The 16,217-nt window shown below is 37.1% G+C and overlaps 1 protein-coding gene and 1 non-coding gene across 2 annotated transcripts in view; both read right to left on the bottom strand.

The window, feature by feature from the left end:
- Positions 1–16,217, bottom strand: part of Trmt61 (tRNA methyltransferase 61) — a 78,742-nt gene that overhangs the window by 1,872 nt on the left and 60,653 nt on the right. The window lies entirely within an intron of this gene.
- Positions 13,051–13,189, bottom strand: LOC114250457 (U4 spliceosomal RNA). Its single transcript, XR_003625050.1, has one exon. It is a non-coding gene; the product is annotated as a U4 spliceosomal RNA (small nuclear RNA).

Genomic DNA, 16,217 nt, shown 5'->3' with positions numbered 1-16,217 from the left:
GGATAAATAAAAAAAATTCTACCGAAGTACAAATTAAAACTGTATTATTAACGAGCAATTAACGAGCACTTTAAAATTCTCAATTCGCTTCGCTTCAAATGATCCGTTCGCTGTTCCGCTTAGAGTAGTTCCGATTGCTGACTGCTTCCGTGTCATCTGCAACGCTTTTATAGCCGATACCACATCCCTAGAATTATCGAGAACATTCCTCACAAGTCGAGTATTTTCGATATGCGTTTCTACTATATGACAACAGATGGCGTTGTACATCTCGATATTACTAGTACCTTCGATATTCGGCGATAGATGGCGTTACTCCTACCGGCGTAACAATAATTTAAAATTATTTTATACTTCGACTTAATTAATTCTAACACCCGCACCACAACGTCAATTTGATACATGATCCTAACCTCATAATCTCAGTTAGATCGGATTAACCTATGCTTCTCAACAATTTATTGTCTAGTAAAAAGCAGTAGGAATTAACAGTCGAGCGGGTTCCATTATCTAAAGTAAGAACCATCGCAGCCGTCATCTATTAGACGTAGATTTTATTGTAAGGTAAATAATGGCAGATACAAAAGTAGGTAGATATTCTATTAGGCTCGACTCTCATCTGCTAATTTCGACACACTAATTGGAATTTCTTATTCCTGGCATTGCTGAAGTTCATGGGCGACGGTAACCACTCGCCATTATGTGAGCCGTACGCTCGTTTGCCTATTAAGGCAATAAAATACAAAAATATTACAATTTCAATAAGATTTATGTAGGTAACGATACACCGCGAGTGGGGTCAGGGCGCGCGCCGTAATTATCGATGTCACGGCTCCACAGGTTATAACATCTCGTCCTTCAGGTGCAACTAGAATATTTCAACGGTTACTGTGTTTATTCAGCTTTGAGTGTTTATATGAATAGTTTTTTTTATATATAGATAACAATAATTTTAAATTCAAACCTTTGAAAAGTTGAGAAAGAGATCTTGTTGTATTTCTGGCGTTGTGGGTTTCAATATAGGCGTAATCACTACCACCGAACGTTTGTTTGTCTTCAATCATAAACGTATGTTGATCGCATAGATAATTTTGAATATTTTAAAACGACATTTTTAAGACGAGGTTGCTGATATAAAACTGGCCGGTCTATAAAACAAAAACACTCACTCGGTTGAAAATTATTCCTCTAAGGTTCCCCAAAGTGATACGAATATGTCGGATCTAATTAAATACAAGCGCATGCGAGATACATTTTGAGAGGCGAGTTTATCAAAGTTTTAACTTTAGTGTTATAGCACATTTTTAAAAGTTTTATGTAAGTACGCGTAAAAATGTTTCTAAATTGCATCTGATTTGCATAACATCAAAATTAGCAACACTCACTTGTATTTCGCGTTAAGAGAGGCCTTTCCAGTTTTACCAGGGCAGGTAGGTGGGCGAGCAAGGGCTCAGCCAGAAGGGGTGGGATTTGTTAACAGCTACCCGAGCGCCTCCAAAGGAGACCTAAATACTCAAGAGTAGCTCCTTCGCGAATGAATCTACTACCGGATCGGAATCGCGATCCGCTGAGAAGATCCGACGAGAAACTCAGCGGGCTGATGTTTAGGTTAGGTTGCAAACTCTTTGCCGAGTTCGACGAGTACGGTTACGGGGGTCCCTACTTCTAGTGTTAGAGCTAAAGGTGTCTAATGCAAGGGTTATTGGATCTGATGTATCCGTAAGGACGTGATCACTAACATTTTAGCGCACTGAACTCAGTCAGTGTTGTCAGTCTCGCCGTATCTTCTCAGTGGGTCTTGATTACGATCCGAGATTCTGCGAAGCACTGCTCTCGCTAGGGCTAGTGTTAGCAAATTCTTTTAGGTTGAGCCCTTGAGCTCACCTACCCGACCGCGCGTAATTGGAATAGCCCCTTAGGTTACTAGCGAATAAGCAGGGAAATAAAAAATAAAAACAAAATAGGCCGCGAAGAGGGCATTTTTTTCAATAAAAAATAAACAACATCAACTAGAAATAACATTATATTGTTTGAAGGAAGTTCGAATGTTAATTACGAGTGAACGAAAACCTAATGCACAAACAATGCACGTACCTACATTCCAGAGACATTTTGTTACGTAACAAGTCATCAGCTTAGAATGAAAACGCTATCTGATGAAATTGGGATGACAAGGCGGCGAGCGGTGGCGCCGACGGACCGCTAATCACAGAACGCGGCGGGCGACACTCGGCGTACCTACACCCTCATCTATCTAGATGCGTTATTACGCTGCCTTACTTACGATTTGAATATTAGCTACATTGAAGAAACAGCTTTGAGTTTAACACGCTTTGTGAGTCATGGTTATTGTTAAAACATAATATCGTCTTTTCGCATTAAAAGTGTACAATTTCCAAAAATATTCGAAATTGAGTTAATATGCGGAATCATTTGGTATCGCCAGTGTTTTTCTCATAAATACTGTCAAAAGAGCGTAGTTTAGTTTAGGTTTTTTTTTAGTTTACCTTTTTTTTTTTTATTGCTTAGATGGGTGGACGAGCTCACAGCCCACCTGGTGTTAAGTGGTTACTGGAGCCCATAGACATCTACAACGTAAATGCGCCACCCACCTTGAGATATAAGTTCTAAGGTCTCAGTATAGTTACAACGGCTACCCCACCCTTCAAACCGAAACGCATTACTGCTTCACGGCAGAAATAGGCAGGGCGGTGGTACCTACCCTAGTTACCTATGTTTTAACTACTATTAACAAAATTAATACACAATTTTATCTTACTTTAAAAGACAGATAATGTATCTGGTAAAAAAAAATGTTGCAAAGATGATTAATATTAAAAATATCACATGTTTTAAACCTTTAAAACACTCTCCTGTAAAATTAGTAAGTTTTGAGATTATACAGTTTTAGGTAATGCGAGAAGACGATATGTTATTTGTTTTAAGGCTCTTTAAATGCCATATATTGATACGCATAACAATTCACAAACAGAGAATATTTCATTTTATTAATTCGGTTCCCACAAGTTGTAGACATATTGTAATTATTATATTACTTACTTTTACGTCATTATATTATTTTATATGTTTCATTTGGAAATAATATAACGACAGTTAAAAGGCGAGATTACATTTTAAAATTACTTTTAATGAAATTTCATTTTAGTTTGTTTATCAATACACAACATTCAATTAAGATGACCAGATGGGAGTTTTAAAAAAATATATAAATTTGACTTCAAACTTTCGGTAATATTATCATAGCAAGTCAATTCTCGTTACCAGCTGACTCCCTTTTAATATTACCGTAATATTTTACAAATATTGGCGCAAAATTTTGAAAAGCTTAACTATTATATTAAAATTACAGGTTCCAAATTTGAATACAATATTATAGTTTTTTTTTTTCTGTAACAGTTTTTGTGGGCAGAATGTTTATAATTGCACAGCCAATCAAGAATAATGTTGATGTTTTAAAAGCCATCAAAGCGCTACGTTTATTAGCTAGATTTTACTAAAAACAACGAGCACGTAAGCTTCGTAATTGTAACCTTGACAGAGTTGCAGTCGAGATTACGGTAATAACACTGACGACTGATGGTCCTGACCGCAGGATGAACTTCTAAGGGCGACCTCGGCATCAACATCAAAGTCTTGTGAATTGTATTGTACGTTACAATCTTTTCAAATAACAAACATAATAATTAACAACAATCTAAGCGCACACTATAAATATGTATAGTGTAAAATAATAAAAAAACCCGTTAATAGTAAATCGAAATAAATAAAAAAAATCTTTTTTCTTGTTTATCATTGTCGGGAAATTAGTTTGAGATAAAAAAAAACATTGTCATTGGATATCTGTTTAAGTATTCAATTTAATCCGAACATCTTCAAGTAGCTGAATATTGTACGTTGTAAGATTTGGTTAGATAGATACGGGTTAATAACCTAATAGAAACGTGTTACACACACAAACTGTAGGGTTTCATAATTCTAATCAATTGTTACAAACAATTCCAGGTAAATGTAATTTTTATATTATTATTTGACTTTGAAAATTAAAACAGCTCGCAACGGAATGTCACCTACTCATCGCGTATCTCATGACTGATCGAATATGTTTTTAGGGAGTCTGAGTGGTATCGGAACGGACATATATTTTTTTCTTACCTATACTGATAGCCTTGAGAGGTTATATCAGCTTCGCCTTGACGTGTGGGTGAGCTCACGGGGCTCAAACCGGGAGTGTTGCTAACACTAACCCTAGCAAGAACCCGTGCTTCGCAGAATCTACCACCGGATCGGAAACGCGACCCACTGAGAAGATCCGGCGACAAACTTAGTGGGCTGTGTCTATGAGTTAATTTACTCGACGAGCCCTTTGTCGCAAGCGACGGGTTCGGCGAGGACGGTGACCGGTGCTTGAGGTACTTAGAAGCACTGTTAATGGATCGGGAGAATCCGTAATGACGTGAGAGCAGACATACTTTGTGAGATATTAATATAGAAACGCTATCATTCACTACCTCGATCTCGACTCTGATAATATCCGCCTCATTATCTTGTTTAAATATCTAATGATTTTCCCGAGTTTTTATGCATACCATGTTTTTTTTCAATTAACCCACAGCGATCTGTCATATACCAAACACAATTAGGATGTTCCTTTTATATCGGGCAATGAAATTGATTGAATAAATTGGCTAGAGAGAAATTTCTATTAGGATTAGATGAATATATTCCGAGTTCCGTCTATTGTAATTTGGCCTCTTAAATTCAATTAATAAAAAAAACTATTTCAGATAAGGACGTTCGATGAAACCTTTGCATTGCTTGGTTATGATAAAGAAAAAAAATAAAAGAAAGAAAAGTATTTTAATAAGCTTTCGCTACTATTATATATAATATACCTTCATTACACGGACCATTATTTAAAGTATATATAACTTAAGTGTGAACTTAATTATATTCACATTATATATACGTAATGTGTGTATTTAACAAGTTCTTTGTTAGTCGAATGTGTACCAATAATTATTTGGGTATACCATATATTCGCAAATAGAAATATAATCGTAAGGATCCTGTTCTTTTACTGATGTTTAATACACGGAAGGAAGACTCCTTGTTTCGTGGCTTAACCGAAAATATACCATTTGAATTTCGCTTCACCTGCCAGACTCGTTGCAATAGATTAGAAAATACAAACAACTCCCTCTCAAACTGTATATATCAGCCTTTTAGCTACGCAAAATCGATCTCACACCGAATGACCTTTATAACGAATACAAAAATACAAAATCGCACCCCTCCGACATCGTATAGAACAAATTGCTCAATTCGCGATTCCCAACCAGACAACAAACATTTCGCGGTGCATTAACAGCACAGACGTAAAGGCATCAACCGTTCAAAGTGAACATAATGTTATGGGCATCGGTAACAGCACAAGCGCGCACACACACTGCAATTACGTAACATAAATTTCACGAGACCGAACCCGCCGTGATCGATGGAACCCGGACCAGAGAAACAACTAAACTATGTCCACTTGTTACACTTATGATTTATTACGGCAACTATCATTATTTAGATTGCCCTGTCAATTCTAGGAGCGTATCTCTCTCATTTTATTACCGAACCGTTAAATGAAATACTTTAGATCGTATATATTATTATGAGTTTACAACACAGTTTTCGTTTTACCTACCGGATCGAATACGAAATAGATAAGATTTTATAACGAAACATAAAAACAAAACGCTTACTACAGCTTTAATACCGCGCCGATTAAACAGCCATAAAGACCGGATTAAAACGTAAAATCCTCGGGCTGTCAACACAAAATTTAACCTCTCGACTGGCCGCAGTGAACAAACAAAGTAAATAAAATTAGAAAAAAAGAACAACGTCGAAGAGGCGCATTAAGAATTGAGATAAGAGAGATGGACGAGCACTCAGCGGCGCGCGGCCAACTTTATTATTTATTGACACTTAAAAATCGACACATAGCGGCTGGCCCGTGCCGAATGTGGTCGCCGGCTTTTCGAGTGTCGGAGATCTGGTCAATCGACGCATCAATCACACCTCTTTGGACAACACCAAAATAGTAGAAACATTTAAAAATGACAAACCGCGTTCGAATGCGCCGCGCCGGTCTCTAACGCGGGTCGCATTTTCGGAACTAGGTGCGTGCGAAAACATTTTAGCACTTTGGTCTGAAGACATACTTGATACGCAATCAGGAAGCATGATCACGAGGGCTCACTTAGTAGTTTACGTGTAGCTCGTGTATTGGTAACGAAGTTTAATTAGACATATGAGTGAGACACCGGATAAGGGTTTATACCATAAATTGCACTCAACACAGCTTCAAAGGACACAGTTCGCTGAGTTTCTCTCCAGAACTTCTCAAAAGGTCGCGATTCCGAGATTCGGTGGTAGATTCTGCGAGGCACTACACATACTAGGGCTAGTGTTAGGAAATTCTCTCAGGTTGAGCCCGTGAGCTTATCTACCTATCCGTGCGAAGCTGAAATAGCCCCTTAGGCAACCACCGATTATTTTTTAAATAATAATAAATAGATTTAGCACGAATACACAAAGCGTATTATTACTTCTTAAGTCTGTACGCGGCGTTATCAAAACGATTCAGAGAAACGAGACAAAAATGCAAATGACCGATCCGGCGAATCTCAATACCGGCCGGAGATGTCAAATTATTTGCGTGAAAAATACAAAAGTTTATCGCCGAGGCATGTACACTGTCGCCGTAACTGTCGTCTGTCGATAAAAAGAAGTTGAATTTAGACGTTTATCACCGAACCGTATAAATGTGGTATAAATAAAGCGGTGGGTGATAATCTCGAAGCGGTCAGAGTCGCCGGTAGCGGCGCGAGCGACGCTTTTGATATGTAGCACGCGAACGTTGTAGGCGATCTTATGGAATTTCTACGTATTGACGTTTTCAAATGTTATGTTGCATGCTGAACTATATCTATGTATATAAAAATGAATTGCTGTTCGTTAGTCTCGCTAAAACTCGAGAACGGCTGGACCGATTTGGCAAATTTTGGTCTTGAATTATTTGTGGAAGTCCAGAGAAGGTTTAAAGGGTAGATAAATAAGAAAATGCTCGGAATGACATAAAAATAACAATTTTGCTTTTCCTATGATGTGTCCCCAGTCGGATGGATTCCTTATGTTTGTTTTAAGTTTATTTTATAAAAAAGCTTAGGTATTTTATTTATCGATTGAGGCACTACAAAGTCTGCCGGGTCAGCTAGTACGATTATAAACGACAAAAAAAACTAAAAATATGTTGTTATACGCTTATTGGAACAATGCGGTGTTGCAACTAAATAGAAATAAGTTGTTAATAACAAAGTACCTCTCTCTGTATTTAAAGTTTAAGAATAAATACTTTAAAAACGAACGTTGTTCCAATCATAGATTGTGCCAAAACCACATCATGTTTATACCTATTAATTGTTGTAAGCATTATTAGTAAAGTTTATGATATTATTTTATTTATTGTCATTTCTCTTTTAGCGTGAGCCATTAATTAATTTTGTAGAGCGAGCAGATAGACACATGAAGTACTGAAGTTATCGAATACGATTTGTTTTGTATAAAAATTTAAACACCTCCATTAGCGTAACAGAACCCAAAAATCTGTGAAGATAAATAAAATATGAACGTTTGTAACGCTTTTACGTCATTACGGATCCTCCCGATCCATTAACGGTGCTTTTAGGTACCTTAAGCACCGGTCACCGTCCTCGCCGAATCCTTCGCTTGCGACGAAGGGCTCGACGAGTAAATTAACCCATAGACACAGCCCACTGAGTTTCTTGCCGGATCTTCTCAGTGGGTCGCGTTTCCGATCCGGTGGTAGATTCTGCGAAGCACTACTCTTGCTAGGTCCAGTTTTAGCAACAATCCCAGTTTGAGCCCCGTGAGCTCACCCACACATCAAGGCGAAACTGAAATAGCCTCAAAGGAAAAAAATACGTTTTTGAGACATTATAATGAAGTGAACTAAAACGTATTGCTGTTAACCGAAATTAAGATATTTTTGAATTCTTTTCATAAAAGTCGTTCTCATACAAGATGCTAAAATTTCGAATTCGTTAACTTCTCCAAAGTCTTCGACATTCATACTTCCCATACAGTTGATTATGCAACAATTAAATCGAGTTGGGTGCAACGTAAATCAATCCATCCTTTAAGCTGCGATCTGTCAACAGTGAGAGCGCATGAATCACGGTCAGCGTATGGACTTCATATAAAACGTTCTAGAAATTTCCCGGATACCGAACTTTATTCACCGGTATTGAGTGCTAGTTGCATCTGCTAGTAATTTTTCGGATACCGAACTTTATTTACCGGTATTAACGGTATTAAGTGCTCGTAGTAATTGCTAAGTATGTATTATCTCATATGGATTCAAGTGAATGGTTTCACAATAGCAAATTAATTCGGACGAACACTTGTCATTTGGTGAACGATTTTACCTTTGTAGGAAAAAGTTGTATAGTTTTTTTTGTATATTTCGCTAATACATGTTGATGAATCCACTGCCGACTTGGCAAGCGGAACCCTCAGATAAAACGACATGAACACAAGTGGGAACCGCTCGAGACACATGATTAAAGTGACAATTGCATTATGGTTTTAAGTCGGAACGCAAAATTACTTCAGGGGAGAAATAAGCAGAATCATATAATAAATACTACTTTTCTACAACTGTTTTTCACATGTTAATCAGACGTTGTGAATACTTTACAGTTTCCGTGGTCAATATTGACTAGGATGTTATTCGTCGATGTTCGATTTTTTTCTATCGTCTATATTTCAGAGGAAAAATGGTAGTTAGCACCATATTCCTAAAATTCGAATAGTCGGAACTAATATGATACAAAGGCTATAAGAGACGCGATATTAAATTGCAAAAGTACTGTTAATTATGTCTATGAAATCCAAAAGAAAATATTAGAATGGTGTTCTAATTCTGTGCTTGAGAAATTCATTTCCAGTAATAAATATGTTTTTCTTGATCCACCACCATGAAGCTCATGTTACGTCCTCGCATGCGTATCTTTGTAAGTTTTGTGCGCTTTCGAGATCCGGTTTTTATGCATTTTTATTTTGACAGTTCTCTGAGGAGTCGATAAAGGCGCTAAAAACTAATTTGTAACGTGTTCTTATTTTAAATTTGTTGTCTCTAATTTTTTTTTTGTTTACTTATTTGCTAGTATCGCCTAGCGGCTATTCTGGCATAGCACTGACCGGAAAGAATGCTAACTAGCCTCAATAAGAGCAGTGCTTCGCAGAATCTACCATGGGATCGGAATCGAGACCCGCTGAGCAAATCCAGCGAGAAGCTTAGTGGGTTGTGTCTGTGGGTGAAGTTACATGTCGAATTTTTCGTCGCATTCCACGAACACGACGAGAACGTGACTGATCCTTGGTATACCAAAAAAGCCCCTAGAGTGAATCGAGAGGATTCGAAAGGACAGGTTTAGGCGACGGCAGCTGTTTGTTACCTCGTCGTCTGGATCGAAGTTCTTTGATAGTGAGCATTTACAAAAATGTCAAATTAAAAGAAATGTTTTACATAATGTACGTACCGTGTACTGTTTTTACTAAGCGTACCCCGCCCTACATCAACATATAATTAGTATTAGTAGTTAGTAATTATTATAAGTTAGACAACAAGTTAAGAATTGCAAGTTTCCTAATAGATATTAAACTGCTCTCGACAAACTTTTTTATTGTAGTGTTTTCTTTTTTTAACAAAACTTTTAACGTTTGCCTTTTTTTTCAAGGCTTACTTAATGGTGAGTATCATACCATCGGTCATCGGCATCAGGAAAGCTAGAACAATAATTGTTGCAATACTAATTATCAAACCTTTTTCAACGTCAAAGCCATTGATTGACAGATTGGATTGATACGTGCGTTTTTTTAAAAAAAATTATAACGGAAAATTAATTTAAAAATTCATTGTTTAAAAACTTGTACGCTTCGTCTATGGTCGCATAGACAAAAAAAAACAATTTAAATTGTTCGATTTGAAAAGTCGCAAATCGTGGATTTATATGCACTTCTGATTCTAATTTTAATATTATTCTAGAAAAAAATAAGTTTAAGAAATCGAACATCCCGACAATGTGACGTGCTCTAAGGTATTTGGCGCTTGCCTCCATCAGATAAAGCCGGGATGACTACCGTTGACATTCCACGCATGACGGCGGCTTCTCACCTCACTAAATAACATATTCATTTAAACATGTCATTTGGAAATTTAAATGTTAATAAACCACTTTAAAGGTTTTACAGCGTTCAACATTTAAACCTTATTTATGTTTTAAATTCTTCGAATGCGGCTTTAAGACATGACGAAAACAACAACAAAATTCAGTAAGAAGTAATAGTGTTACATAAAATTTACAACTTTTTTCCTACCTAAGCTGATAGCCTTGAAAGGCTATTTCAGCGTAACCTTAACTAGTAGGTGAGCTCACGTTGCTAGCACGAACCCTAGCAAGAGCCGTGCTTCGCAGAATCTACCACCGGATTGGAAAAGCGACCCACTGAGAAGATCCGGCGAGAAACTCAGTGGGCTGTGTCTGTGGGTGTTAGCAGTGTTTGCTGATAGTGAATCTGTAACCATCGACCTATTGTCTTCCTCTTCTCTCTCTTCTTCTCTGGAGGCGCCGGAGTCCGACATAGCCCGGTTGCCCCCCTCGACTGGGTATTATCCGTAAATGGATTCCCCAGCGTTAATAAAAAAAAGCAAGGCTGATAATAAGACCTAGTTCAAATTAGTTTATAGTTGTCGAAATTTTGTGGAGACAACGGAAGAAGCAAATATTTTCTCAGCATTGTTTTAGTTTAGCCCTTTGACTGCCGTGTAGGTCACCGGTGCCCTACGTGGCGAACTGAAGTATTTATGTTGATTCCTGTTACTAAGGCGCCGGAATATCTAGTAGACTGGGAAAGACGAATCTAAAGATACCATTTCTAAGAGACGTAAAAGACTAAAACATACATTAAGAATAAAAGATGGTAAATTTAGACTTAATAACAGAAATCGACACTATCACTTTAGTGCGCCACGTAGGGCACCGATGACTTACAAGGCAGTCAAAGAGTTTAATAGAAGGAGACAGAAGTATACGTATTCTACTTTCGCAGAAAAAGCTCAGTATTGAATAGGGATGTACCACGCTATGCAAATATAAAATTATTGTAAATGATGCATATCCCTACATTTATTAATCACTAGCGACCCGCCCTCCCTTCGCTTCGGAAACATTAAAACACACATGAAACCAAAAAAATAAATAAAAAAAAGTAGCCTATGTTCATCAGGGACAATGTCGGCTTCTAATGGAAAAATAATTTTTCAAATCGGTCCAGTAGTTTCGGAGCCTATTCGAAACAAACAAACAAACAAATCTTTCCTCTTTATAATATTAGTATAGATGTCGGGTTTATTATTACGCACGAATGAACATTACCAAATTTTTTAACGTTAAAATTCAATAATATGATTCTGTACTAAAATATATATGTATACATAGCGGTCGTGATGTGAACGTCCTTAATATCGGTAAGCAGAGGCATGATTGATTTTGCTGTTGCAAAACTCTTTTTTTTTAATGTGGTGCAATTAGTCGATGCAGCAGACGGATCGGCGTGTCATTTGTTTTATTATTTAACAAATACGTTTCGACAACTATACAATTATTAGTGTTACGAAATCTTAGATCGGCAATCGATAAAATTTATCGAACGGAGGCATTAATTATATATCGATTTTAACGTGCTTAATGTCTACAATTTTAGTGTCATACGACGTTGCGTCTTAATTATATGTATGTGTTTGACAAATATTTGGCTGCCGGCAGTTTTTTTTTAAATAATTAATTAAAAACTACGTCTGTTGTGTTCAGAGATCAGAAAAAGTTTCGGCAAAAACGCTACATATTGAAGATACTATACTCAGAAGATACTATACTATACTATACTTATTAGCACCCGGTATTAAATGTTTTCCGGATAAAACAATACAATGTAAATGACGCCACTTTGAAAATGAAGTATGAAATCTTGATTGTGTTGTACAAAGCACCCATCCTTCACAATGGAGCGTATGACTGCGATAGAAAATGACAACAACATAAATTCCGGCTCCCAAAACATATCATTACAAATTACATACATTAAAAATAATAATAAACACACTCCATTAACACCGTACTAGTTCCAATGACGTGTGCTCGGACCCCCCGTGAATCGATAATACGATTACGTGTACCAATCAATCGATTAACGTTTATAATCAATATAAACCCCTCACTTTCACCCAACTGTATAAATGTCATATCCTTGTGACATTTTTAATCTGTATCGAAATGTGATCCGAATTATATAATGTATCGTTCTTTAATCCTTTTAGTTGTGGTCGTTTGTTTTTAAGTGGTTTTAAAAATGCATTCATTTAAATGTTTATTGCTACAGATAAGGTTTTACTTGTAGAATAAACAAAGAATTTAGTATTTATTTATGTACTGTGAGGCTTTTTGATAACTAACTCGGCAAGACGAACTATTATTTTCTTAACTGAAAGGATGAAAAAAATCATTTATTTCAAACTATTTTTTCTCGTGTCATGTAACTTTTCTAAAGATAAAGAGTTTCCCATGGGAATGATATGGTTTTCATTCCCAAATTTTGGGATTGGATCTATAAATATCACTTTAAAAAAATCATCTCTTGTCTACAAAATAAACGAGTAGTCTGGTGGACTTCACGGGGCTCGGCCTGAAAGAGTTTTGAGTTTTATAACATCCCCTCTAGTAAGAGCTACCTACATGATAGATATATTTCTTTTTTTAGTCTTATAAAAAACAAAACAACAATAATAAATAAATTCATAATTCAATATCATAAAACCTAATACAACAATTGAATCAACGTTATTAATATTAAAAGAATTTATATCGAATATCGGATAATATAATAAGTTTTTATGAGGCCTTTACGGCCTTCCAAAAATTGCCATAGCGGACGGTGTTTCACGTCCACAAGGCGGGGTATTGGTAAAGTTTTCAACTAGCAATAATCGCACCTCGGATTAACCTCATTGGTTACGATATTGCCTCTGCGCAAAGTTGACTAAAATTACAACTCAATGGTACTTATATTTTTTCTAGCACATTTCAATAGCGCGATTCAGTTTTCAAACAGCGCCATCTATTGGCATTTTAGAAAAAATAAAAAGTACCTTTAGTTCTTCATTTTGTTTTTATTTCAAAATAAAAATGTACACAGCGAAACTTAAGTAATAAAAATATCGAATTTACCTGCCGTGTGATTTATTGGTTCCTTTTTTTTTATAAAGAATGACCAATTTGTATATCGTTGAAACATTTTTGGTGTTGTTTAAGCTTTTACATACATATTATATATTTACAAAATGTACCAGGTCAGATAGGCACGCTCCGATGACTGTGTTCGATTTTCAAATATACATAAAATTTCAAATATTTTTTTCGGGCCCTTAATAACGTCCACTAAGTACAGTTTTTTGTTCAATACATTTCCCATCGAGCTTTTAGTGCTCAGTGGGCCGTCGGTCTATTTTTATTTGTCGGTCACAAGCTCGACCGGGCCGAATCGAATGTTCAGCAAAAATACTTGCACGTAGACTACAATTTTTTCTCAGCGCTTCCTTCAATGGGATGAGTTGGGCTCACGAAATTTGATTGTTACGATTTTTCACTGGGCCGTGACGATTTGCCTTCCGTGTCGGAGGTCGGCATTGATTGAATCCATTGTTGTTCTGTTTCGAGAATCCGATACTATTCCTCGAATAGTCGATCAAAACTCGAGTTGCAAATCAATAAATAAGTTTAAATTTTTGTTTAGTATTTTTTGTCTGATTTACTGAAAGACGGTAAAAGGTATGTACCGTAGGTAAGGTATGTTTGTAGAGGTATGTTTTTATTTAATTTAAACACGAAAAGCGTTTGTCGTTTCAAGCGGCAAACGGGGTTACCTTAAAATATAATTAACTATGAATGCTGCGTCATAATTATCGAGAAATATATGGAAATGCATAATTCATTTTTGTTGTGTAAGTTTCTTTTACGCTAATTATGTCTTCATTTGTCTTCCCTTTAACCTATTCACGGGATCGGGATTCTTTAAGTTCTAGGTATAGTACCCAGTAGTAACTAATATACCCAATAGTAATATAGGAGTGGCTTGAATTATTATTATTGTAGGTATCTGTTCTTTATGGTAAGGAGACCGAGCCTGAAACCGCAACAGTCCTAAGCTAATATTCTAATGTGTTTGAAGGAAGTCCAGTGTCACCCAAAATTGCCTGCGTGTTAGCAGCCTTGATTTATTTTTGTTTTTTTAGGTGAACGATTATACGGATTTAATGGTGAGTGGTTATAGTTGCTCATGGATGGGAGACAACCAAGCAAGCCGCTGCCTATATATTTGAACAGATAAAAAAAAAAATTTTCGAAGTTAATTTTCCGCGTTTTTATTTTTTATTTTTATTGCTTAGATGGCTGGACGAGCGCACAGCCCACCTGTTGTTAAGTGGTTACCGGAGCCCATAGACATCTACAATGTAAATGCGTTACCCACTTTGAGATATAAGTTCTAAGGTTTCAAGTTACAACGGCTGCCCCACCCTTCAAACCGAAACGAATTACTGCTTCACGGCAGAAACAGGCAGGGTGGTTGTACATACCCGTGCGGACTCACAAGTGGTCCTACCACCAGTAAGAAGGCACAACCTGTATTCTTTTCAGAAAACGCTTCTAAAGTTCACTTCAATAGACGACAATGGAAACGCACCGGGTCGACCGATCGGAAGCAAGTCGTGACCCGACCCGGTGCATCGGTCACGCGCTCCGTTCCACTCCTCAATGAACAGTTACCGCTTTGACAAAAAAAAGCGAACTTTCCACCAAAAAAAAAAGAAACATCTAATCCTTCAATACTTCGGGGGATCCGTGAAAGAAGGCGATACGACCGTGCAATCACGAGAACGATTCAATTTTAATTTTGGTCATTCGATTGTGAAAAACGTCATTGGTTTTTTTTTGTCGACTGAATAGTGTTTTCTTTAGTGTAATATGAGAAACATAAACAATTCCCGGATCACTTCATTTGCTCATAAACGAGATGTACAATAGAGTCGTTGTTGAAGTCGTTGTGGCCTAAAGAATAAGACGTCCGGTGCATTCGGATATAGCGATGCACCGATGTTCGAATCCCGCAGGCGGGTATAATTTTTCTAATGAAATACGTACTCAACAATTGTTCATGATTGACTTCCACGGTGACGGAATAACATCGTGCAATAAAAATCAAACCCGCAAAATTATAATTTGCGTAATTACTGGTGGTAGGACCTCTTGTGAGTCCGCACGGGTAGGTACCACCGCCCCGCCTATTTCTGCCTTGAAGCAGTAATGCGTTTCGGTTTGAAGGGTGGGGCAGCCGTTGTAACTATACTTGAGACCTTAGAACTTATATCTCAAGGGGGGTGGCGCATTTATGTTGTAGATGTCTATGGGCTCCAGTAACCACTTAATATTAGGTGGGCTGTGAGCTCGTCCACCCATCTAAGCAATAAAAAAAAAAAAGCTGAGGCATAGAACTCATGTCTCAATGTGGGTGACAGCTTTCGCGTCGTTGAAGTCTATTGCAGTGTAAGTAAGCTCGACCACACAACTGAGCATTTAAAAGAAAAAAAAAATCGACATCAAGTTAACTCATACACGCAACCCACTGATTTCCTCGCCGGATCTTCTCAGTAGGTCGCGTTTCCGATCACTGATCTTAATAGGGTTAGTGTTAATAAATTCTCCCAGGCTGAGTCCCGTGAGCTCGCACACAAGTCAAGAAGAAGCTATACTTGAGACCTTAGAACTTATATCTCAAGGTGGGTGGCGCATTTACCTTGTAAATGTCTATGGGTTTCAGTACCCACTTAGCACCAGGTGGGCTGTGAGCTCGCACACCTATCTAAGCAATAAAATAAAATAAAAAATGAGCCAGAACAGCCCTTTGAGGCTGCTGGCAGATAGGTAGACCAAAAAAAGAATGTTATAATCTGCCTAATTGAAGTTTACATAAATACTAAGCATTACACGTTACACGATATATATAAATTA

The sequence above is a fragment of the Bombyx mandarina genome, chromosome 07 (assembly GCF_030267445.1).
Source record: "Bombyx mandarina strain Sakado chromosome 07, ASM3026744v2".
Classification (NCBI taxonomy): domain Eukaryota; kingdom Metazoa; phylum Arthropoda; class Insecta; order Lepidoptera; family Bombycidae; genus Bombyx; species Bombyx mandarina.
This window is presented reverse-complemented; position numbering and strand designations above follow the sequence as displayed.